Source organism: Sorex araneus, chromosome 7 (assembly GCF_027595985.1).
Source record: "Sorex araneus isolate mSorAra2 chromosome 7, mSorAra2.pri, whole genome shotgun sequence".
NCBI lineage: Eukaryota > Metazoa > Chordata > Mammalia > Eulipotyphla > Soricidae > Sorex > Sorex araneus.
This window is the reverse complement of record NC_073308.1, coordinates 34,756,458-34,762,938: the sequence shown is the minus strand read 5'-3', so window position 1 is coordinate 34,762,938 and position 6,481 is coordinate 34,756,458.

Here is a 6,481-nt window from a genome sequence, read left to right as displayed (position 1 = left end):
GCAGACTGAACTTCTGGTGAGTGACCGCCTCTGAGTGTCCTTCCTCTGAGGCCTGCTTGTGGACGCCCCATGGCTCAGCTTCTCCTCACACTAAATGAAACAGCACGTGGGTGCTGGCAACGCCCTTACCATCCAGCTGCCCAGCCCCACAGGGGCCAGGCAGACCCCACCCCGGCAGTGTGGGCCAGGACCTGAACGCCCGCAGGTGCCATCCTGGATGCACAGAACGACTGAGAGGCGCCGGACGCAGGGAGGGGCTGTAGCGGCTCAGGGGGCACAAAGGAAACCATCCCGCAGCCCTCCAGGCTGGCAGGGCCGAACAAGCACTGGGCAGCGATAAGGGGAAGGTGATACATTTGGCAAATAAGTTTGAGCATTGCCTGGCGTGATCCCGAGCACCACCAAGTGTGGCCCCAACTCTCCTACCCCCACCCCCATAAAAAAAAAAAAAAGGAATTTAGATTCGGTCAACCTGCAAAACCCAACCCCATGGCTTGGGACACTTTTTTTTTCTTCTTGGGTCACACCTGGTGATACATAGGGTTTACTCCTGGCTCTGCACTCAGGAATTACTCCTGGCGGTGCTCAGGGGACCCTATGGGATGCTGGGAATCAAACCTGGGTCAGCCGTGTGCAAGGCAAACGCCCTACCCGCTGTGCTATCGCTCCAGCCCCGGCTTGGGACACTTTTGAGGAGATCTTAGCTCAGCAAAGTTGGGGGCTGGCATCCACGGAGTTAAACAGGCAGAACTGTTGCTCACAGGACCGTGCTGCCTTCTCCACAGATCGAGGGGCGCCCCCAGGGAAGCGAGGAGACACCCTAACAGAGAGGGCCAGATGTGCCGTCTCCTGGGGCAGGAGTGATGGTACCGCGGGTAAGGTGCTTGCCTTGAAAGTGGCCAACCCAAGTTTGATCCCCGGCATCCCATATGATCCCACGGGCCCTACCAGGAGTGATCCTTGAGCACAGAGCCAGGAGTCAGCCCCGTGCACCACCATGTGTGAGCCTCTGGAAAAAAAAAACAAAAACAAATTTGCCATCCAGCCCCCAGAGCCTTTCAGGAAGTCAAACTTTAATTTCTAACCACACCCATAGGGACTGTTCTGATCTGTGCTCAGGGGGGAGTCAAACCAGGATTAACCAGATGCAAGGCTTACCCCTTACCTTATACCCTTGCATTGTCCCTCGGGCTCAAGCCCACCTTTGGGGGCCCATATAGTCCACCAGCGGAGGCTGCCCTCTGCTGGCAGCTGGGCAAGCCCCTGGCACCCCAGCACAGCCACTGCTCGCTCCACCCCCACCCTCCCTATGCTCCGCCCCCGCCTCCAGAACAGCCCTAAAACAAGGCAGTGGAAAACAGCTCGGGTTTCTCTGAAGCTGAGAAAACTCGGCTTCCTGCAGAGGGCGGGAGCCATTGCCCAGCAGTAGGGCACTTGCCTTGCCCGTGGCTGATCCCAGTTCGACCGCCAGCACCCCATCTGGTCCCCCAAACCTGCCAAGAGAGTTCCCTGAGCACAGAGCGAGGAATCTGCAAGCCTCGAACACAAGCAGGGGGGACTCCACAACTCAAAAAGAGGAGAAAAGAGGGGCTGGAGCAATAGCACAGCGGGTAGGGCATTTGCCTTGCATACGGCTGACCCGGGTTCAATTCCCAGCATCCCATGTGGTCCCCTGAGCACCGCCAGGAGTGATTCCTGAGTGCAGAGCCAGGAGTAACCCCTGTGCATTGCCGGGTGTGACCCAAAAACCAAAAAAAAAAAGAGGAGAAAAGAAGAAGACAAAAGTCTTGAACTCTGAGCCGACAAACCTGAAAGCACGCTGGGGATATTAAGGGCGGGATGGCGAGGCTGGAGGGAAGGGAACGGCCTGCAGCTTCCCACACCCCGGTAGATGGGAGGAGCCCCCCCTCCTCTCCCCCCTCCCCACACACAACGGGACCGGCCTATGGCTGTGGCTATGATGAGAGGACACCAGGTGGCGCTGTGGGGTCAGGGCAACAGGCGGGCAGCCTCCTTCTCAGATCTAGCTTCTTCTCTTTCTTTCTCTCTTTCTCTCTTTCTTTCTCACATCAGGCAATGCACAGGGGTTATTCCTGGCTCTAGCACTCAGGAATTACTCCTAGCGGTGCTCGGGGAACCATATGGGATACTGGGAATCGAACCCGGGTCGGCCGTGTGCAAGGCAAACGCCCTACCCGCTGTGCTATTGCTCCAGCCCCTAGCTTCTTTCTTGAGATCCACACGAAGTAGGGGCCCTGGGGCACACAACTGTGGAAGGGACGGAAAGGAGGAGGAGAGCGAGGGTCTTTGTGTCCACTCAGGGCCTTGGGGGGCCCTCCCAGGCAGTTCTCAGGGCCTTCGGGGCCCAGGGGACTGTTGAATGCTGGGGCCGGGGGACGCAGTGTTGCTTGGACCCCGCAGTGCTGGGGCAGTCCAGGCCGGTGCTCTCAGCCCTGCCCACCTCTCCTGCCCCTTGTTGGGCACCCTGTAGGGGCCAGACCGAGGGTGCTGTGGAGGGATGCAGTGCTGCGGGGCGAGGGGAGTGGGCTGGGGAGGGGAGAGGGGCAGGACTCCAGGCCCGAGCTGCCTTCCCATCCCGTATTCCGTGGGGCTTTGCATGTCTCGGCGGGCTGACTCCTGGCTCTGTGGCCCACGTGGGGTGCTGGGGCTCGAACCTGAGTGGGCCTTGTACGGAGCAGGCAGAGCCTGCGCACTATTCTCTCTCTCCAGGCCCCTCTCCTGATTCTGTTCTTTCCATCTGATGTCTTGGCTCGGCTTCCGGGGGTCCCGTGGAGGTGAGGGGAGATGATGTGTGTGGGGTCCAGGGTGCGGGTGGCTGGGGCAGCTTCTGGGGGGAGGCCCAGGTCCAGACCCAGGAAGGCCTGGCCCCGAGGGCATGCAGCTCACTGGATGGCGAGAGGCCACGGGTGGCAGAGACCCGGGATCATTGCAGGGTGGGGACGGGGACGAGGTCGGGTGGGAGTAACCTGGGAACCAGGGCAGGATGCCTCTGGAGGGGCACGTCCACAAAAGGCCTCACTCCCCCCCAGCCAAACCACACGAGCTGGTGGTAAGTGAAGCATCAGGGCCAGGGTGAGGTTGTCCCCCGTCTCCGTCCCCCCACCTCCGGCAATGATGAGAACCAGGGGGTGGCGGGAGGCTTTTAAAATGAATCCCCAGGGGGCCGGAGTGATAGCACAGCGGGTAGGGCGTTTGCCTTGCATGAGGCCGACCCGGGTTCGATCCCCGGCATCCCATATGGTCCCCCAAGCACCGCCAGGAGTAATTCCTGAGTGCAAAGCCAGGAGTAACCCCTGAGCATAGCTGGGTGTGACCCAAAAAGCAAAAAAAAAAAAAAAGAATCCCCAGGGGCTGGAGAGATAGCACAGCGGGTAGGGCATTTGCCTTGCACGTGGCCGACCCGGGTTCAAATCCCAGCATCCCATATGGTCCCCTGAGCACAGCCAGGAGTAATTCCTGAGTGCGTAAGCCAGGAGTAACCCCTGTGCATCGCCGGGTGTGACCCAAAAACAACAAAAAATAAATAAATAAAATAAAATGAAGCCCCAGGGGCCGGAGAGATAGCCCAGCAGGTATGCCGCTCCTCACACAGGGCCGACCTGGGCTCAGTCTTCCTCGTTACATGATCCCCTGAGCACCACCAGGCGTGATTCCTGAGTGAAGCGTCACATTGCTGGCTGTGGCCCCCAAGCCAAAAATAGATAAATAAATCAAATGGATCCTCAGAGATTCTATTCAACCGGCCTGGCAGGGAGCTGGGAATCTAGTTGAAGGGCCTTGCAGGTGATTCTGGGGCTCCAGCTCCCTGAGGCAGCCGGCCACAAAGTCTCCCCAGGCCCCTGCTGCCCTGAGTACCACGGAGGGAGCCCTCGGGGGCACGATGCCCACCAGCAGCTGGTGCTCGCTTGTGACACTCGGGGCCTCCTATTTCTGTCCCCACGCGTCTCCGGAGCAGGTCCAGTCCCTCCCTGGGGATTTGAAGACAGCTGTCTGCTGGCCACGACTGCCCCTCCTCGCACCAGGCCTCTCCTCGCCTTCCGGGGTCTTGGCCTTTCTGGGGTCCAGGCCGAGGCACAGGGAAGGGCCTGGGGTTGGTTTAAGAGCTGAGAGCAGGAATCCAGCTGGAGCTGGAGCGGCCCAGGGGCCCGGAACAGCGGGGCAAGGGCAGGCGGTGCCCTGGGAGAGCGGCCGACCCCTGCGGGCCACTGCCCCACACCCCCACCCCGACCCGTCCGTCCTCTTGGGGCAGTTTGGAGGGTCCCAGCTCTGGGTGTGTTCCTGCCCACAGCCATCGCTGGCTGCAGACGCACCGATTCAGCCCCGAAGGCCCCTCCGGGGCCACCATCCTCAGGAAAGTAGATCTCCAGAGAGCACCGAGGAAAAAGTTTTCCCTATAAAGGGGACAGTAAGGGGGTCAGAGAGATAAAGCAGTGGGTAGGGCACATGCTTTGCACATGGCCAATCCCTGGCATCCCCGCTGGTCCCCCGAGCACAGCCAGGAGTGCTTCCCGAGTGCAGAGCGAGGAGTAAGCCCTGAGCACCGCCAGGTGGGTCTCCGAAGGCAAACAACAACAACATCAACAACAAAAGCAAAACCCTCCCCCAAAGTAAAGGGGACAATAGGCCAAATAAGTTGGGGACCCTCTGAAGAAACTCAAGATCAAATGCTAGAGCTACAGGAGGGCAGTTGGGTCCAATCTCTCTGCTGACCTTTTTTTTTTTTTTGGCTTTTTGGGTCACACCTGGCGATGCACAGGGTTTACTCCTGGTTCATGCACTCAGGAATTACTCCTGGCGGTGCTCGGGGGACCATATGGGAAGCTGGGAATCGAACTAGGATCGGCTGCATGCAAGGCAAATGCCCTACCCATTGTGCTATCATTCCAGCACCTCTCTGCTGACCTTCTTCCCTCTGTCTTTAGAAGGGGCTCTGAGGGAGCTGGAGCCATACCCCAGGGTCTAAGACACTTGCCATGCCCCCGTTGGCCCCGTAGCACCGCAAGCTCATCTGAGCGACCAGGGGCCCAGAGCTCAGAGTCAGGAATAGCCCCTGAGCACTGTTGGATGGATCCCTCCGAGCAAACAGAAGAGAGGGTTTGTTATGGGGCCATAGCAATGGTTTGAATTTCCTGAGCTCCTGACTCAGACCCATCCTGGTCCGGAGACCCCCTCAGACCCGCTCAGCCCCTTCCTGTATCATCGGAGAGGGAGTTCCAGTCAGCGGCTCTCGGGGACTTTCCAAGGGACGAGTTCACAGACCCCGCCATGGGGCGGAACCCGAAGGCCCCGAGCCAGGGTGGCTGGGCCGGCCGCCTCCCTGGGCGCCTCTCATTTGTGAAATGAAGATGCTGGCCTCGATGAATTCACAGAAGCGCTTCCCAGGCCCTCATGTGCATAGGAATCGCTGGCAGATCTTGTGAAAACGCAGATGCTAATTCCGGAGGCGGGGTGGGGCTGTGAGTTGGCCTCTCGCCCGCGCCCGGGAACGGTGGCGCTGAGCCTGGGAGACCAAAGGCCCACCCAGAGACCACACTCGAGCTCTGGGCGACCCGCCCTGCTCGGACGGACTGAGTTTATGGGCCTAGAAGGACTCACCCCAAAGGCCACCAGAATTCCGGAAGCAGAGGAGGGGGCTGGACACCGTGGGTGGGCATTGCTGGACCTGCAAATGCCCCCGGTGCCCTTCCCAAGGCCCCCGGGCCTTCCACGCTGCCCCTCTCTTGACCTTTCCTGGACCCGACTCCTCTCAGGAGCTTGAGAGCTTGATTCTGGGTCCAGGGCAGGGTGGGGTGAGATGGGGTCGTGGTTAGAGAAAAGGAAGTTCCTTCCCCATATTCCACTGCAGCCCTCCCTCCCCCACCATAGTCCTTTCAGTCTCAGATATTCCCCCTTCTTGGCCCAAGGCAGCAGGGCTCCAGCTCTCCCATCAGAAATCAAGACCGGCCCTGGGGCCACCTCTGACCTCTGTGTGGAGTCCAGAGGGACTGTCACAACTGGCCCTGTGGAGGCCTTCAGGTCCCTCTCTGCCTCAGGCAGTGCTGAAAGAGGCCTCAGTTTCCCCGGGCCCTATGCTGCTTGTGGCTCCTTTTGAACTGACTTCGTTCTACATTTTAGACATCTCTGCAAATCCCTGGGCTCTCTGGGGTTTACACTTTCTCAGCACCATAAATTCTGCCCCACCTCTAGGGCTCACAGGAGACCAACGGATAATGGGCAGGTGGTCCAATAAATAGCCTGAAAGGCCGAAAGCAACCCAACAGCCTTGGTACCTAAATGGAAATACAAACAGGCACAGCTGCGGGAAGGCCCCAAACTAGCCAGGCTGTTCCTTGTAACAATCTCATTGCTTGATAAGAAACACAAAGAACCCAATTTTTATTTTAAAGGACCTACACAAACACCCCTTCCTTTGAGCTTAGTCTCCTACTAGGTTACTTCTGGGCTGGGGAGAAGTTTCTCT